The 19901-nt window shown below is 43.7% G+C and overlaps 1 protein-coding gene across 4 annotated transcripts in view; it reads left to right on the top strand.

Moving 5' to 3' along the window:
• LOC110485195 (RNA binding protein fox-1 homolog 3) overlaps window positions 1-19901 on the top strand; it is a 396106-nt gene that overhangs the window by 63449 nt on the left and 312756 nt on the right. For all 4 annotated transcript variants that reach the window (XM_036941309.2, XM_090196827.1, XM_036941305.2 and 1 more), the window contains exon 3: window positions 16721-16849. The gene's annotated coding sequence lies outside the window, so the exon portion shown is untranslated. The remainder of the gene's footprint in view (window positions 1-16720; window positions 16850-19901) is intronic.

Here is a 19901-nt window from a genome sequence, read left to right as displayed (position 1 = left end):
TACTAATGGAAAACTCAAGTGGTCTCAATATCTCCCTGAAGGTATTGAAGGAAATCAGAATAGTCTTGTCTCAGCTTGGGCTGTCCTCAGGGAATTTATAAAACACAGGCTGCTGTCACCCATTCTTCAGGCATTGTCATTTGTTCTAAAAAATGATGGTGTGTTGTCACCCTCTTGTCTTTCCCTTTCCCCATTCCTCAAACATCAAATATGCCCTGTCATGACCCAACCTTCCACCTCTCTCTTTCTCTCTGCCTCTCCCTTCTCCTCCCTCTCTCCTTCTCTCTGTCTACTAAAGTGTGTGGTGCGGCAGCGCCTTCTGGCATGATTAAATATTTAGACACCTGTCAATGTAGATGGCGGTCAGAGACGCGGCAGAATAATCTGGGGGACAGCTGCTGTGCCACATCTGGGTGCCACTGATAGCAGGGGAAGGTGTGCGGCTGTCTTCCGTTGGAGCCGAGAGGAGACTTCAGAGCCGCAGCCATCTGTCAATCAGTGGGCAGAGTCGTAACGAAGCTCACCATTGTGGGCATACTCAGACGGATTGATGCCTGACAGACTTTGGATGGCATCGGAGAGTCGTAGATGGTACTTTTGTTGGATAGTTTTGTGTGCTTCTGTACCTTTGAATTCCATTCCTCAGCGACAGAGAGAGCCTGGCCTGGTTGCTGTTGCTCAATGTGTTTGAGAATTCATAAATAAATAGCCTGCCTACGCCCGCTTTAATCCAATTTATCTCTTATTATCATCAACCTACAAGGATATTCGCTAATATATTTTTGTAAGCATAATGTGGCAATGAGGTCTCATTCACTCTATGTTTTCAACACGAGAAAGTAAGCTAGTCATTTGAATGACTGTGGACTTTGTTTGGTCTTGCTGGTAATGCGAGGTGGCTGGAGGTGCGATGTGTCGGAGCATTTGAAGAAGACTGAGTGTGAACAGCCGCCCACTTCTCTCTTTCCTGCACTTTTCATCTGAGAGGGTGAGCGGGCCAAATGTGAATGGCTGTAGCTATCCAGTGGTGCTGTGCTGTGAGGCCGGTCGGCTGGCCTGAAAATCACTTTCCGTTCCTCTCCTAGGCACATGCGACAGGATATGGATGCGTCTCCTCTCGGCTCAGGCCCTCCCGACAACGTGATTAATGGCACTCGCCTCTCTCCCCATCTCATTCTGTTACTGTCAGAGTTAAGTGGGCCGAAGACAATAATAAACAGTCAGTCTTCTGTGAACCCCCTAACACGATCATTCCACCCCACCCAAACCCCCCCCTCTCCAATGAGAGAGAGGAAGAGGGGTGGTGTGTATTTGAGACAGAGGGAGAGGTAGAGACACAGAATGGTTGTGATGGAGTGAAATGGAGGAAGAGAGACACATCAGGAGAGAGATAGTGTCTGATATATGTGTGAGAAAACAGCTAATAGAGAAAACAGTTAGGACAATTGTAAAACCATGTTTTGAATATGAAATGAGAGCGATAGAAAAACAAGGAAGGAAATAAAACAGAGCGACAAGAAGTTTGAGAGCGATAGTGTGAGAGAGAAGATAGGTCAGGTCCCAGGCCTGCTGTTTTATTCACTAGTGTGCTGTCTTTCCCTGCCTCTCTTCCCCCGAGCCTGTCACTTCACTCTGCCACTTCCTCTTCAGCCCAGCACTCCCTCCTTCTCTCACTCCCAGGCAGCCCCACAATGCTCCAGGATACCAACAGACCCTGTCACACAAACGTTGTCTTCCTCCACCAGACACAGAGAGAACGCTATGATGCCACGGCTCTTCTCAGGCTTTCCAACAACGAGTAGGAATAAGAGAACAGGTCCTGGTTTGATTCATGTGCCTGGACTGGATAGTTCCACTGGCTGACTGTGGGTTAGGATCCCCAAAGCTCCTCAGCCGATCCCCTAAACCATGGGACCCTCTCTCTATCCTCCTCTCCTCGCTCCTCTTATTACAGAGGATGACTAGCCCTACAGCCCTGTACTCAGTGACCGCGAAATCCACAGGCCCATGTACCATTCTCATCCTCCATGCCAGGGGATCCCTTTTGTTTCTAGAAGATCTGCCCCAGAGAAATGAAGTGCCATGATCTCATCACACAGGCCCATTGTTTTCACTCTCATACACACTGTGTAATGGCCATGGAGATAAGGGGATAATTCAGGCCTTTCATTGGAGGAAATGGGAACGCTTGCCAGAGAAGAAGTGGAATTACTGTTTTGATGGTTTTTGGTGGTGGGGGGCATAATTGCTGGATGGATGGAGGGATGGATGGAGTGTGAGGAATCTTAACACATGGGAGATGAGTATATCTAATACTGGAGGCAGTTGAAAGGAAGGGAGCATGCAGAAGGTTATATATACAGCGCGTTGCCTTAATGGATGTGCATGTATAATAGCAGTTGTACTAAAATAGCGTATTTTTTTCTCCCCAACCCTTGCCCCTTCTGGATTGAAACTCCCATTGTTGATAGCAACGCTGATTACGATATTGTTCCATGCGCATCACCATAGTAACAGCAGTTAATTTCATATTGTTTGTGCATGAGATAGTTGCTAGGGCCTTTAGGAATATGAGATGAGCTTAATATATTTGGCAACTGGCATAAGGCTCATCAACACATTCCAGAAAACAAGGGACAGAGGATTACAGGATGTAGTAATGACAGGGACAGAGCATAAATACTATGCAGGATTATAATTAGCATTACTCCGTGCATTTAAACACACTCCCACATTGACTTCTGGGGGAAATGTTGTATTAATTGGGTGGCTTTTCTTTTCTCCCTACTTTTAAGTAATTTCAGCAGCAAACAAAAGGCTTGGCGATTAGGCGACACCGAGTCACGCCAGATCAACATTAGCCATGCCACAAACTCCCTCTGGAAACACCTCTACCCAGGGAGAGAAGGAGAGGGAGGGCATTCAGAAAGGAGTCAGAGTTAGCTTTGAAGCCCTCTGTGAAGGAGAACTGAAAAGGGGATCGATGTGAGAGGGAGCCTGATAAGACAAGGCAGGCACACACAGGGCTGTATCCTCGGGGTGGAGAGACTACAGTGGGGGGACAGGAAAGGGTTTCCTGGTGCCGAGGCTGAGCCCTGGACCTGAGGGGAATTAATGTAGAGAGAGACTGGAGACTGGCTCGGCTTCCCACTCCAGTCCTCCTAGTTTCCCACCTCAGCATTCAGCTATCGTCTCTCTCGCTCTCTCTCTCGCTCTTGCTTTCTCTCCCCCTCTCTCCATCTTTCCCTCTCTCTATCCCTCCCTCTCCCTCCTTCCCATCCCTCTCTATCTCTCCCCGGCCACGGCAGCTTTATCATTCATTTCCGTCCAGAAGTGGGGAGAAGTTGTAAAGCTAATTAAGGTGCAGGAATGCGGCGGCTCGACAGATGTGCATTGAGACGGCCAGCTATTGAATAGCGGGGATAATGGTGTGCAGACCTGGTGGGCAGTGGGGGCTGTGTTGGAGGGAACTCTTTACCTGGGCGTGCATGTTAATAAGAGCCTGCCTGTCTGTCTGTCTGTCTGCCGAGAGCAGGGAATTAAGGGGGAAGGGAAGCGTGTCGCCTGCCTCTTACTGAAGAAACAAGACTGCCTAGCTGATTAGGAGCACAAATTCACCCAGGTCGGTAAGGCAGGGAGATATGCAGCTCTTTAGGACAGAGAGAGAGAAAAAAGACCTGTCTTTATTAACAAGGAATAATGGGAGAGGAAAATGGAGCGGAGGATATACTGTACCTGTTGTGGATGTTGAACAGTAGAGTTGATATGGTATTGTCGATGACAGTCATCAACATTAGATGTATCTATGTGTAATTTTTCTCTACTTGATGTCATTGAAAGCCATAATCACCAGCTAAATGAGACAGAGAAGTGGGCCGTGGTTGAAGTGTTGCACTAAGAGTACTTTGCTGGATCAAACAGTATATTAGAGGTGTTTGGTTCTTGACTAGTACACAATGTTTGCTTTTAGCGCTTGACTTTTTATTGATCATACAGACCATACTACTGCCAAGTGCATTGAAGCTGCATGAGGAATATAGGAAATATGTGCGTGAACGCAACTCGAATATGTGTTCTGGTGAAACGATCTTTTGTCTAATAAATTGACAAATTTGGACACTGGAAAGCATACTGCAATGATTTAAATCATTCATATTAACTCGTTTGATGCTACCATTTCTCATGACATACAATGACTTCAGAAAGTATTCACACCCCTTGACTTTTTCCACATTTTGATGTGTATTTAATTAAATGTATTGCATTGTCATTTCTGGTCAACGATCTACACAAAATACTCTTTAGTGTCAAAGTGGAAGAGAAATAGTACATTTATTAAAAATGAATGATAGATAAAATAGTAATATATCTTGATTAGATAAGTATTCACCGCCTGAGACAATACATGTTAGAAACGTCTTTGCCAGCGATTACAGCTGTGAGTCTTTCTGGGTAAGTCTCTAAGAGCTTTGCACATCTGGATTGTACAATATTTGCCCTTTATTATTAAAAAAAATATTCAACCTCTGTCAAGTTGCTAGAAAGACATTTGAAAGTCTTCCCAAAGATTTGCAGACAATTTAAGTGAAAACGGTAACTAGACCACTAAGGAACATTCAATGATGTCTTTGTAAGCATCTCCAGTATAGATTTGGCTTTGTGTTTTAGGTTATTGTCCTGCTGCTGAAAGCTGAATTTGTCTCCCACTGTGTGTTGGAAAGAAGTCTGAACCAGGTTTTCCTCTAGGATTTTAGGATTTTGCCTGTGCTTAGCTTTATTCCCTTTGTTTTTATCCTCAAAAACTCCCTACTCCTTGCCGATGACAAGCTTACCAATAACTTGATCCAGCCACCACCATGCTTGAAAATATAAGGAGTGGTACTCCGTGATGTGTTGTGTTGGATTTGCCCAAACATAACGCTTTGTAGTCAGGACAAAAAATGGATTTCTATGCCAGAAGTTGCCTTTCCTTATGAGTCACTGTGGTTGAATCTGTGCTTGAAATTCACTACTCGATTGAGGGACCTTGCAGATAATTGTATGTGTCGGGTGCAGAGATGGGGTAGCCATTCAAAAATCCTGTTTACCACTATTATTAAACACAGCATGAGTCCGTGCAACTTATTATGTGACTTGTTAAGCACATTTTTACTCCTGAACTTATTTAGGCTTGCTATAAGAAAGGGGTTAAATACTTAATGACTTAAGACATTTCTGCTTTTCATTTTTTTATAAATTTGAAAATGTTTTACAAACAAAATTTCACTTTGACATTATGGGGTTTCATGTGTAGATCAGTGAAACAGCATCTCAATTTAACACAACTAAATGTGGAAAAAGTCAAGGGGTGTGACTACTTTCTGAAAGGCAATGTTTATTCTGCACAGACCTTTTCAACATTAATGTAGTGCACCGACAAGTCTACGTTTGTTGAATGAAATATGATATCAAACAGAGAAACCCCACACTTGAAACAAGGGTTGGGTTGGTTTTGGGGGTTGGTTTTAGAGCTTAACACATTATTTTCTCTGTTTGGATGAGAGGAAAATGCTAACAATAATTTCCTCCTATAGATGGTTGCAGAGCTCCAATCTCCCACACAAAGCCTTGTTCACCAGCTATCTCCCCGTTTTTAATTAGCTTCCTTCAACACAGACAGTCTGATCTTACTTCTGCCTAATTGTGATTATTTACACAATAAAGGTTTATGGGTATTTATAGCCCCCTTTTCCTCCCAGTATTCAATGTCTGACGTTAATAATGAGTAGGAAATGATTTTCAACACTCCATCATTATCTGTGTCTTCAAGTACTGTCTTCCTTTTAATATGCTAATGCTGGCTGATATAATCGCCTAGTAATTGTAAAACACTTCAAGTACGACACATTTTGTGTGGCACTCTCCTGAATGAAGAAATCACAGTCAAGACAAAAAGCTGCTCTTGAATATGTTGAGGATCTGTTTGTGTTCTCAGGAGAGATGCTTCGGCTCGGCAATGAATGGTTATTCCATTCTAGGTGGCAGAATTCCAAATTACACGGCGGCGGCGTATCCTGAAGGAAAAGTGTAGGTTAACTCAGCCTCAAATGCTCCTGACGCTCGCCTCTGTCTAATCATCAGGCCCTTTATTCCCAATAATCAACCACACAGAGAGTTTACAGATTACCATTGATCCTATACGATAGAGCAGATTTATAGTAGTTGGGTACTGCTGTCAAACCGTCTTAAATGAATTGTACATTAAGTTGCCCCTACTGCTAGGCAACTACAGAGTAATAACTGTAGTAATACTGCAGGAGTTACATAGGCGTTACTATGTAATTACATGGTAATAAGTTTGTAGCGCTTTCAGTTATTAAACATTTGGAACAAGGAATGTGTAATTACACAGCCACTTGCTGAAGTTTATTCCACATGTGCAATAATGGATGTTATTTTATTTTCTATTATTATTTCCTTGTTCCACTATTTAAGTAATGTTTTGTAATTGCACATTTTAAAGTCATCTTTGAATTACCACGTTAATAACTCTAACCAAAATCTGACCTTGTTACTTGTTACTAACTACAAGGTGTACAAGGTATCATTGAATCTACATGGAATACCAGGGTTGATAAATAGGCTAGGACCTGGTAACAACAATTGTAACAAGGTACATCCTGTCATTGCTACTCTAACTTCCACAATGCATACAAAGCCCTCCCCCGCCCTGCCTTCAGCAAATCTGACCATGACTCCATTTTGTTGCTCCCAGCCTATAGACATAAACTAAAATAGGAAACGCCCATGCACAGGTCTATCCAACGTCTATCCTAGTCTGACCAATCGGATTCCACGCTTCAAGATTGCTTCGATCACGTGGACTGGGATAACATTGATGTATACGCTGACTCGGTGAGCGAGTTTATTAGAAAGTTCATCGGAGATGTCTTACCCACTGTGACTAGTAAAACCTTTCCTAACCAGAAACCGTGGATTGCGCATTCGCGCAAAACTGAAAACGCGGACCACCGCTTTTAATCATGGCAAGGTGACTGGAAACATGACGAAATACAAACAATGCAGCTATTTCCTCTGTATAGAGACAAAGTAGAGTCGCAATTCAACGGCTCAAACACAAGACGTATGTGGCAGGGTCTACAGTCAATCACAGATTACAAAAAGAAAACCAGCCCCGTCGGGGACATTAACGTCTTGCTCCCAGACAAATTAAATAACTTCTTTGCTCGCTTTGAGGATACGAGAGAACAGATTTATAGTAGTTGGGTACTGCTGTCAAACCGTCTTAATCTTACAGTGCTACTGACACAGCCTGTGGGTTCTCCTTCTCCATATCCAATGTGAGTGAAACATTTAAACGTGTTAACCCTCGCAAGGCTGCCGACCCAGACGGCATCCCTAACCGCGTCCTCAGAGCATGCGCAGACCAGCTGGCTGGTGTGTTATCTGACATATTCAATCTATCCCTATCCCAGTCTGCTGTCCCCACATGCTTCAAGATGGCCACCATTGTTCCTGTTCCCAAGAAAGCTAATGTAACTGAACTAAATGATTATCGCCCCGTTGCACTCACTTCTGTCATCATGAAGTGCTTTGAGAGTCTAGTCAAGGATCATATCACCTCCACCCTACCTGATACCCTAGACGCACTTAAATTTGCTTACCGCCCCAATAGATCCACTGACAATGCAAACTCCATCACACTGCACACTGCCCTATCTCATCTGGACAAGAGGAATACCTATGTAAGAATGCTGTTCATTGACTACAGCTATTTAACACCATAGTACCCTCCAAACTCGTCATTAAGCTAAAGACCCCGGGTCTCAACCCCGCCCTGTGCAACTGGGTCCTGGACTTTCTGACGGGCCACCCGGGGGTTGGTGAAGGTAGGAAACAGCATCTCCATCCTCCACAATGGGGCCCCACGAGGGTGCGTTCTCAGCCCACTCCTGAACTCCCTTTTCACCCATGACTGCGTGGCCATGCACGCTTCCAACTCAATCATCAAGTTTGTAGATGACACTAGAGTGGTAGGCTTCATTACGGCCTACAGGGAGGAGGTGAGGGCCCTCGGAGTGTGGTGTCAGGAAAATAACATCTCACTCAACGTCAACAAAACAAAGGAGATGATCGTGGACTTCAGGAAACAGCAGAGGGGTCAAACCCCCATCTACATCAACGGGACAGTAGTGGAGAAGGTGGAAAGTTTTAAGTTCCTCGGGTGTATACATCACCGGCAAACTGAAATGGTCCTCCCACACAGATAGCATGGTGAAGAAGGAGCAATAGAGCTTATTCAACCTCAGGAGGCTGAGGAAATTTGGCTTGTCAACTATGCCACTCACTTATTTTACAGATGCACAATCGAGAGCATCCGGACAGACTCTATCACTCCCTGGTATGGCAACTTCACCGCACTCAACCACAAGGCTCTCCAGAGGGTCGTGCGGTCTGCACAACGCATCATTGGGGCAAACTTCCTGCCCTCCAGGACACCTACAGCACCTGATGTCACAGGAAGGCCAAAAAGATCATCAAGGACAACAACCACCCGAGCCACTGCCTGTTCACCCCACTATCATCCAGAAGGTGAGATTAGTACAGGTGCATCAAAGCTGGGACCGAGAGACTGAAAAACAGCTTCTATCTCAAGGCCATCGGACTGTTAAACAGCCATCACTAACATAGAGAGGCTGCTGCCAACATACAGACTCAAATCTCTGGCCACTTTGATAAATGGACTTAACAAAGGTATCACTAGTCACTTTAAATAATGCCACTTTAATAATGTTTACATATTTATAACTCAACACCTATGTATATACTGTATTCTATACCATCTACTGCATCTTGCCTATGCCGCACAGCCATCGCTCATCCATATATTTATAGGGTCAACAGCCCGACACCCACAACAGCAAATTGCCCAAACCTCCCCCATTTCTCCTTCACCCAAATCCAGATAGCTGATGTTCTGAAGGAGTTGCAATATCTGAACCCCTACAAATCAGCTGGGCTAGACAATCTGGACCCTCTCTTTCTAAAATTATCTTATTATTGTTGCAGGCCCATTAATAGCCTGTTCAACCTCACTTTCGTTTCGTCTGAGATCCCCAAAGATTGGAAATCTGCCATGGTCATCCCCCTCTTCAAAGGGGGAGACACTCTAGACCTAAACTGTTGCAGACCTATATCTACCCTACCCTGCCTTTCTAAGGTCTTCGAAAGCCAACAAACAGATCACCGACCATTTCGAATCCCACCGTACCTTCTCCACTATGCATTCTGGTTTCCGAGCTGGTCATGGGTGCACCTCAGCCATACTCAAGGTCCTAAACGATATCATAACCGCCATCGATAAGAGACAATACTGTGCAGCCGTATTCATCGACCTGGCCAAGGCTTTCGACTCTGTCAATCACCACATTCTCATCGGCAGACTCAACAGCCTTGGTTTCTCAAATGACTGCCTCACCTGGTTCACCAACTACTTCTCAGACAAAGTTCAGTGTGTCAAATCTGAGGGCCTATTGTCCGGACCTCTGGCAGTCTCTATGGGGTGCCACAGGGTTAAATTCTTGGGCCGACTCTTTTCTCTGTATATATCAATGATGTCGCTCTTGCTGCTGGTGAGTCTCTGATCCACCTCTATGCAGACGACACCATTCTGTATACTTATGGCCATTCTTTGGACACTGTGTTATCTTACCTCCAGATGAGCTTCAATGCCATACAACTATCCTTCTGTGGCCTCCAACTGCTCTTAAATGCAAGTAAAATTAAATGCATGCTCTTCAACCGATCGCTGCCAGCAGCTGCCCGCCCGTCCAGCATCACTACTCTGGATGGTTCTGACTTAGAAACTGTGGACAATTACAAATACCTAGGTGTCTGGTTAGACTGTAAACTCTCCTTCCAGACTCACATTAAGCATCTCCAATCCCAAATTAAATCTAGAATCGGCTTCCATAAGACTGCTAAATAGTTAGTTAAGCAGTTAACCAGATAGCTACCCGGACTATCTGCATTGACTCTTTTTGCACTAACTGTTATGTCTCATCACATACGCTGCTGCCACTGTTTATTATCTGTCATTTTATTCCTAGTTATATGTACATACTGTTTCTACCTCGTACCCCTGAACATCGACTCGGCACTGGTACCCCGTGTATATAGCCAAGTTGTTACTCATTGTGTATTTATTGTTACTTTTATTATTATGTGTCAGTCTACACTCGTTGTTTATGAAGCATTTGAGAAATGTTGTTTGACTATCATGTACTTAACCAGGAGCAAGCAACTTCATGAAAAGTGAAACCCAGTAGCGTATAACCTTTATAATTAATATGTAGTTACAATGTAGCAACCTTTGCAGACAACAGGCTAACTAAGAGAAATTAGGAGACAGGAGATAGGAGAACATTAGGTATAACCCTTTCACTGTACTCACAATAAATCACATCTAAGCCAATATGACACAAATGTTGATTAAAAATCACAATTAAACTTGATCGGAGGTACACAACTCTCGTCATGAGCCGTTCAGCCGTTACAATCTTTAACAACCAATTCTGTAATTACACTGTTGTTACAAGGGGTATACATGTATTTACAACGTGCTTACCCAGGAGCAAGCAACTTAATGTAAAGTGAAGTGAAATGTTGAATTACTTTGTAGTTACATTGCAACAACCTTTGCAGATGAAGTTGAAGCTATAGTCTAGGGCGCCTGTTTCAATTGTCTATTTTTAAACTCCCTCCATGGTTAAAGTAATGATAAATAGATGTCATTGTTGTAAAAATCTGTGTGCTTCATTTACTATCATCCTATATCAAAATATTGAATTATTTTGACCTTATGAATTATATTATATTACGCTAAGTCTCTTTTTGCACAATTTAAGAAGAATATCGAAGAGCTTCAGGTGAAGAAAATCTTACTGTATTTGTCGAATGGTTTAATTGAGTATCTATTACCTGTTATGGATACATGCACTATGGGTGTGCTAGGATATACATACATTATACACAGAGGAAGTGTTACCGACAGTTATTTTACTGTAAACTGGTGGATAGAACGTGTTAGGCCTACTACATTACACAGACAAATGTTTTCACCACACAACAATTACAGGACATACACTTCATTTTACCTCAGATTGGTGATGTGAGTATTATGGTTTATAGTCATCACGTTCTCCCAAAATCGATTGCTTGATACGGATCATATCTTTGGTTTAGTACAAGTATTTTTGTCATACACGCCAGTCCATAGTGGAACTTAGAATGCGGCTGTCATTTTCAGACCACGGCTGGCTAGAATAAAATTGGTCTCTCCTCCCATAAAACGTCTCTGGCCTCACATGAATTCATGGATTTGAAGGTTAAACTATCATTCGAATGAAAGCTATTTAAAAGCCGATGTGGAGTGGTGATTCGTTGAATTTAAATGCAACATGTAAAGTAGTGGCCCATGTTTCATGAGCTGAAATAAAAGATCCCAGACATTTTTCATACGTGCAAAAAGCTTGTGTCATAACGTGGCCCTTTCTGGGTATAGAGCATGGCATCCCCCTCTCTCTCCCTTCTATACCCAGGTTCTGTTATCTCAGGTTATAAATTCCTGGAGGAGACTCTCTCCTCCTGGCCATGCAGTATATATATAGAGAGAGTATGACAGTAGAGCAAGGAACTTCTTCTACATCACAGAACTTGAGAAGTGAACAATGTCCATGTTTTGGAGAATGTGTAAATGGTGAGAAGCCAATGAGAAGCCAGCTACGACCCGGTCCGTTTTGTTTCATGTTTGTGACCTCATGAAAGACAATACAGCCACATTACCATAACTCTGTTTATACAGGTGCCTCCATTATGAGGTTTGCGTCTAATTATTGTATAAAATGAATGAGTAAAGATGAAACTATTTGTGAAACTATGTAATGATGTTAATGTGAGAGAATTGTATACCCTTTAAAGTTGAACTAAGTCATTGGCCCGTCCCCATGAGCACAGACATGATCTGGCTTATGGGACAGCCCTTTTCTACTGTTACGAATAAAACCCCCACCTGAAGAAATCCTCTTCAGACCACGTGTACCTCGGTCAGCTAAGGGGGCGAAGGTTGAGTAGAGACCACAAAAACCTCAGTATAAGGTAAGGTTGTAATGGTTGTTGAACTCCTAACCATACCACATGGAGCATTGGCTACACGGCGGGAAATTGATAAACTCTGAGACTATCGATCCCGACATTAGATTCTAATTACTAGTCTGCAGCTAGAAATTATGTCAACCTGAAATGTGAAGACCACAACCGCCGAAACATCTATTCTATAAGAACATTTCTGAATCGCTGAAGTTTCCATTCTTTTTTTTCTTTTTTTCCTTGAATTTTACCCCCTTTTCTCTCCAATTTCATGGTATCCAATTGTTAGTAGCTACTATCTTGTCTCATCGCTACAACTCCCGTAAGGGGTCAGGAGAGACGAAGATCGAAAGCCATGCATCCTCCAAAACACAACCCAACCAAGCCGCACTGCTTCTTAACACAGTGCACATCCAACCCGGAAGCCAGCCGCACCAATGTGTTGGAGGAAACACCGTGCACCTGGTGACCTGGTGAGCGTGCACTGCGCCCAGCCCGCCACAGGAGTCGCTGGTGAGCGTTGAGACAAGGATATCCCTACCGGCCAAACCCTATCTAACCTGGACGACGCTAGGCCAATTGTGCATCACCCCACGGACCTCCCGGTCGTGGCTGGCTGCGACAGAGCTTGGGCGCGAACCCAGAGTCTCTGGTGGCACAGCTAGCACTCCCACCCGGGAGGCCCTGAAGTTTCCATTCTAACCACGAAAGACTCCAGCGAAGCAGTGAGACGCTTGGATGAACTTTCCAACAGAAAGACAGACGATTCCAACAGAGATCACGATGACACACTGAGCGTAAATATATACTGATTGCAATTATTCCCGAATGAGTGAGCGTTCATGTGCAAAGGACAAGCATTTAAATTAATATAATTAACTGTGTAGTGACTCTTTTGTCTTTCCCTCCCTTCTCAGTCCACACCCACTTCCCTTTGTCCCCCAAGCCGTCATATCGGCTTAGCCCACTAGGGAACCTCCCCTATCATTTCCTTGTATCCATATCTACTGTTTGTTTGCTTATGCATTTCTGTGATTATTTAGATAGTTAGTAAATAAATGATTAAGACAATTGATGAATGGATGATTCATAGTAAAAACTGGGTTTGTGCAGATAACCAACAGATATCGACGTTTGGAATGAGACTAATGTGAGGTTAAGAATAATTCATTAATTAGAAGACTAATTGATCAGATATTAAACTATCTAAAGAGTAATATTAGGAAAATTATAACTTTGTAATCTGAAGATTTTCCTTGGTGCCCTGACTTCCTAGTTAATTAAATTTACATGATTAGTTTAATCACGTAATAATAATTACAGAGAATAGATTTGATAAAATAACATTCTTCACTTCAATGATGCCAAAGACACGACACTTATATCTCTCAAATTGTGTGCACAAATTTGTTTATATCCCTGTTAGTGAGCATTTCTCCTTTGCCAAGATAATCCATCTACCTGACAGGTGTGGCATATCAAGAAGCTGATTAAACAGCATGATCATTACACAGGTGCACCTTGTGATGGGGACAATAAAAGGCCACTCTAAAATGTGAATTTTTGTCACACAACACAATGCCACAGATGTCTCAAGTTTTAAGGTGGAGTGCAATTGACATGCTGACTGCAGGAATGTCCACCAGAGCTGTTGCCAGAGAATTTAATGTTAATTTCTCTTCCATAAGCCGCCTCCAATGGGGTTTAAGAGAATTTGGCAGTACGTTCAACTGGCCTCACAACCGCAGACCACATGTAACTGTGCCAGCCCAGGACCTCCACATCTGGCTTCTTCACCTGCGGGATCGTCTGATACCAGCCACCTGGACAGCTGATGAAACTGAGGAGTATTTCTGTCTGTAATAATGCCGTTTTGTGGGGGGGGAAATTATTCTGTTTGCCTGGGCCTGGCTCCCCAGTGGGTGGGCCTATGCGCTCCCAGGGCCATCCATGGCTGCGCCCCTGCCCAGTCATGTGAAATCTATAGATTATATGAACTGTAACTCAGTCTTTGAAATTGTCGCATGTTGTGTTTATATTTTTGTTCAGTATATATATAGCAGCCTTCTAGATGTCCTCATCTAACCAACCATATATAGATTACTCCAAGTTTCCATGTGGTCTTTGTATTAATAATAGGCTATAACTGGTCGCGATACAACCTTATTACTATGTAATTACATAGCAACACCTATGGAGCTACTATGTTGTTACTTCAGTTATAACTGTGTACTTACTCTATATCGCGACGGGGGCAACTTAATGTAAAGTGTTACCAATCTTGGTTGTTGTTTCTTAACCCAAATGATGAAAGCCTTGTTCTCCCCATGTCCTTAGGGGGAGGGTGCCTGGTGCTTTTCTGTTGGAGAGGAGAGGATGGGATCCTGACTGTTTCTCTCTTTCTGCTGTTATTTCCCTGTAGAGCAGGGAAGAGTGAAGGGAGCTATGAGTGATCGACTGCGCCTCTATTCTATGAGTTTTAGGGGGATTTGAAGTTATTGAAAGTGTGGTGAAGGGTGACAGCTGGGAGATGTCTATGTGATGCCTATCAGGCGGCCGGGTGCCTGCCATCATGGTTGTGTGCATCCAGCCAGTCTTCCTCTCAGCCTGTCCCCTCAGGCAGACGGAACAAGCATTCCACTCCACTATCACATACATGTTGTTGTACTACTGGCCAATCATCTGCGCTACTCACATATGAGATTTTACCAAGATTGCACAGAAATTGATATGAAATGGCTGTATAGGGCCTTTAAAAGTGGGAAATTGGGAGGTGTGTGAATGATGAATGATAGATATATTGATGGCGAGAGAGAGAGAGAGAGAGAGAGAGAGAGAGGCGTTTTTTGGGGGGCTATTCCTTAACGATTCCTCTGAGTAGCCATGCAAGGAATAATGGATGTGTAATGTGGAACGACAGCTTGCAGAGCACTGTCATTAATGTTGTAATTCACTTTTAGTGTTTCTACTATTGCACTGCAACAGGAGGCACAGATGTCACCTGAATCAGCTCCTTCTAGCAGCCAGAGCACACCCTGTCTTCACCAGCTGTCTATGAACGCACCCTGCCAGCCCACCGTGTGTGCAAATGTGTGCAATGGTTTGTGTGTGTGTGTGTGTGTGTGTGCGTGCGTGCGTGCGTGTGTGTGTGTGTGCGTGCGTGCGTGTGTCCATGATGCCTGGTAAATGTCACCTTCCAGAGTACACTGTATGTATTGATACAGGAAGTACATCCATACTGTTATAGTATCTTGTTACATAATTGGAATCAAAAACAAACAAATGTTCTTTGCCATTTTTCCTTCTGGTTATTATAGAATACCTAGACTTAAATACTTAGTTAACATTTGGCCGCATTTTAAAAAAGACAATCGTATCAGTACCCTCCCTACTTTATGTTATATTGGGACCTTAAATGAAGTGGATGCTTGAATACCCAACACAAATGTCTCCCATCTCTTTAATATAAAGGCACAAGTTCACTCTGGAGATCACCCTGACAAAACCACAGAGGGATATGACAGAAGACGAAAGAAAAGGTCTCAGAGAAAATAGCTGACTGACTGTGTAAGCTCAGCTCAGCTCAGCTCAAAATGAGAAAGTTCATTATATGGCCGTCAAGGTGAAAGGAAGACATCTCCTGGCAGACGCAGTTAAAATGTCCACTTCTCCTACTCAGAGGATAAAAGAGAAGGAATGAAGAGAGACAAATGCTGTTTTGTGGGGAGGTGTGTGTGTGTGTGTGTGTGTGTGTGTGTGTGTGTGTGTGTGTGTGTGTGTGTGTGTGTGTGTGTGTGTGTGTGATAAAGAGAGTAAAAGTGTGTGTCTGTGTGTGCACGTGTGTGTGTGTGCATGCGTGTGTGTGTAATAGAGAGAGTAAAAGAGTGTGTGTGTGCGTGTGTGCTCGTGTGCGTGCGTGTCTGTTTCAGCACAGACAAGGGCAGCAGTGTTAATGGTATTGCTCTGTAAAATGACCCTTACATCCGTTTCTTCATACATTTCCACAGTGCTTCAAAAGTCCTCATATTTTCCCCTTGTCAGCAGTGTATCATTGTTATGTGTATGTGACCTCTAGAAGGAGCTTGTGTTCCTTCATGTAGCCTTTCATGTTCAGCCTGTGCTCCCTTGTTATTTGATTGCATTCTGAATGCATTTTCCCTAACAATGAAACAGAAGGTTATCCCTGTAGACATATAGCTTCTATGGTTAGTCTCCTGCGCTTTAATACAGGGCTAGCCTATGAATATCAGTTTAATAGACAAAACTAGTTTCATTCCACTAATATTTGCCAACAAAAGTGGATGCTTAAAATAGCTCCTCTCACTCAGTAACACTACTGTATTTTATGCTAAGTGTGCCACTTATAATACAGCCTCAAGCTAAGGCAGCATTAGCCATACCTCCCCTGGCGAAGCAACATTACAAATGAAGTGGTATCAGGGAAACTACTGTAGCCCTGTGTGAGGAGGAGCCACAGTGTCAGAATGGTTCCACACAGACCTATAAATGGGATGTTTGATACAGTACATACTGTGGTGTTTCATAGCAGATGTTGCTGTCCTTTGTCTCGCAGACGCTGCTTCACACAGAGTGATGCTGAGACTGGCTTAGGCTTGCAGCACCACTGAAGACTTACACGGCACTAGACAATGACTATTAGCCCCAAGACCAGCGAACAGTGATCTACTGACCTCTGAGACAGGTAAGACTGTTACAAATGTGAACATTTACCACCCTGTGTAGATATCTGTGACATATACTACAGAACGAGGCTCCTTTCACCAACATGTAGGATACTGGTTCCTTATCCTCATATGAATAAAGTTCTCTTAGAAGTAAACCTTCATGTGGCAGAAAGTGATGTGGGTGCCGGACATGGGGGGGGGATGTAGTTGATGTTTGTATGATGTTGTCATTTGTATATGAATGTTTTGTATTGTTAATAAAATATAAAAATAAAAATAAATGATAAAAAAGAAGTAAATTGTATACTCTACCAAAAGACAATATTATCAGCAATTAGTCTTTCGCTGTGTCCTGTGTACTCAATGACAGTCTCACTCTCAGCATCAAATAGCAGAGTTACTTGTTTACTTCACTATGAATTACGAACGCATGTTTGATTTAACTAAAATCTATCACTGCACTGCCGTATACAATAGATCTCATTCAAATTAGTCCGCTTCTGCAGTTGGGTGGAAATGTGTTGAATCTTTTCACACTCACCTCAAAGCTAGTCATCATTTTCCTTTTCAAGGGAACTTGAAAGTGGTGTCAGAAGGAGACGTGGCATGGGTTTGTGTTTGTTTTCTTCTTGCATAGAGAGTAGTTACTTTGAGAAGCGCAGGGCTGGCTCGGTGATGGAGCGTAGGATGATTCAGCAGGAATCCAACAGCCCATGTGACTGATTCACATTTGAACATAAGCAGAAATATGGCCACTCCAGGGAGTTGCGGGGAGGAATGGAAAAATAGCCTCAAATCTCTCAGCATCAAATCAAAAGTCTCTTTGTTTAAGTCCTGTTCTGTGTCACCTTCTCTATGGCTCACCGGTGTGTTGTGGTGTACATGGTGGTACTGATTTCTCTTATTCAAAATAAACACCATGACAAAGATGGGGAAGAGGAGTTTTTTTGAATGTGCCTCTCCTGAAGAGGAGGGCCTGAGAGGATGATATGGCTCAGTGGGCACCGTATTGTGTAGGGAGTGGATACAGCAGGTACCCATTTGAATCCCAGCCAAGAGACAGACACAATGTTGCAGGGGATAATGTTGCCTCCCAGCAATTAAACTCTGGAGGTTTGGAGTGGTTTAGGGGGAAGCATGTTAAATTAGCCCATTTTTCCTCCCTCTCAGCCATGTCTTATGCTTATCTTCTTTCTGACCGCTTTGTGGGAGAACCTGAGAACTGTACGGAGGAGTCGTTTGCTTTGAATTCTTTAGGTGCCAAATTGAATTCCCTCCATCATTCCTCTCTCTGTGTATCATTTGCATTGACATATCTAATGCATACACATTTTCAAGTACTAAGCAAAGGCAGAGATTTCGCCCTTTATCCAAGTATCCTAGAAACACTGTGATCTGCTCCCGTCAGCACCACAGAGCTTCCCCATACCCTTGGGTCTTTGTGTCCCTGGTTTCAGGTTGGTTGTTTACAGTACAGAGGGGTTGTGTTCCGTGCCGTCCCCCCTCCTTCCCCCAGTGGCGTTGGGTAGCGGGGTCTCAAAGCCTCGTCATCCAGGACAAATTGGTGGATAGCGGCTCATTTACTTGAAGCCGTCATGAATGGACTGTGCCGTGACTGTGTAAACAAGTGCAAAGACTCCCAAGGGCATTCCTGCATAAATAATGACTCCAGGAGATGTTTGCCATTTGTACCACTCACTGGCTGCAGACATGGGTCAGCTAGTCTCCTCTATTGGGAGGCTTCAGTAAACAACAGCCATTAACGACCCGACAAGTTTACCTGCCTGGTGTGTGGGAGCATCCTCATTGGCTGCTGGGCCTTCTTGGCTTCTCTCCCCATTCAGACTCTTCCTGTTCATAGCACTCATTTCCATCTCTCCTGGTGAACAGCAAGGTTTTATGTAGCTTTTGAAGGGATGTAACAGAGGGACTGTTGAGAGTGTGTTCAAGTCTTACATGCTGTGTTTACTTGAGCATCATCTTCACTGTGCTTCACTACATCCAGTCAACTGTGTTTTCAGGAATCCACCCAGGTCTTAACACCAGCTGTAAACACTGACTACTCAGATTGTGGGGCATATCCAAAAGCCTGTATAGGTTTGAGCTCTAAGCGTGGGTTTGAGGGAGAATGGCTAGCATGAGCTCTGCAAGGGAAGGTGATGTGACAGCGGGAGAGGGAGGCAGAGTGAGCGGGAGAGTGAGAGAGAGAGGAGGAAATAAAGACAAAGAAACACCCACTCCTCATTAGCTTAAGCATCGTGTGTATCCATCATCCTGTAAAATAACATCTGAAAAAAGAGAAAGCCCACGTCTGCCGCGCGGCAACATGGGATGGAGATATAAAATGAATCTCTGCACTTAGGCGGTGCCATCTGTTCATCTGGGTGGAGAGCAAGCCTTTACGCCACACGTTCTTTCTCCCTCCCTCCCTCCCTCCCTCACCCTCTCTCTCTCTCTCTCTCTCTCTCTCTCTCTCTCTCTCTCTCTCTCTCTCTCTCTCTCTGTCTCTGTCCCTCTCTCTCTCTCTCTGTCCCTCTCTCTCGCTCTCTCTCTCTCTCTCTGTCTCACTCTCTCTCTCTCTCTGTCCCTCTCTCTCTCTCTCTCTCTCTCTCTCTCTCTCTCTCTCTCTGTCTCTTTCTACTCAACCGCAGAAACCATCTTTGCTCAGAAACCAGAGAGCTCTACAAAACGACATGCCTCAATGCCAACCCCGGGGCTATGTTTTTTCCTTTTGTTCTTAATTTCCCTGATAGTGTGCATATCTGTATCCAGTTTTTGATACAATATGCAAAAAACATAGTGACATAATACAATTTGAGCTCCATGTGAGAAATAGGATTATCTTGGGCGAGATTGTCAGCGTCGTGTTACGGTAATCACTTTCTTCCAGGAGCCGAGAGACGTGACTCACTCGCAACTTGACCCGCTGTCATCATCTATTCCGTCTGACAGTATTTATGCAGTTTGCTTGATCTGGTTTTCCTTCAGGTGCTTTAAAAAATGAATGGAGAGCCCAATAATATATATATATAAATGTGGAATAATGAAAAATAAGTAATCCCCCTTGCA

The sequence above is a fragment of the Oncorhynchus mykiss genome, chromosome 13 (genome assembly GCF_057628025.1).
Source record: "Oncorhynchus mykiss isolate SJ-2025 chromosome 13, ASM5762802v1, whole genome shotgun sequence".
Taxonomy (NCBI): domain Eukaryota; kingdom Metazoa; phylum Chordata; class Actinopteri; order Salmoniformes; family Salmonidae; genus Oncorhynchus; species Oncorhynchus mykiss.
The sequence above is the reverse complement of the archived record's forward strand: the minus strand, read 5'-3'. Positions and strand labels throughout refer to the sequence as shown.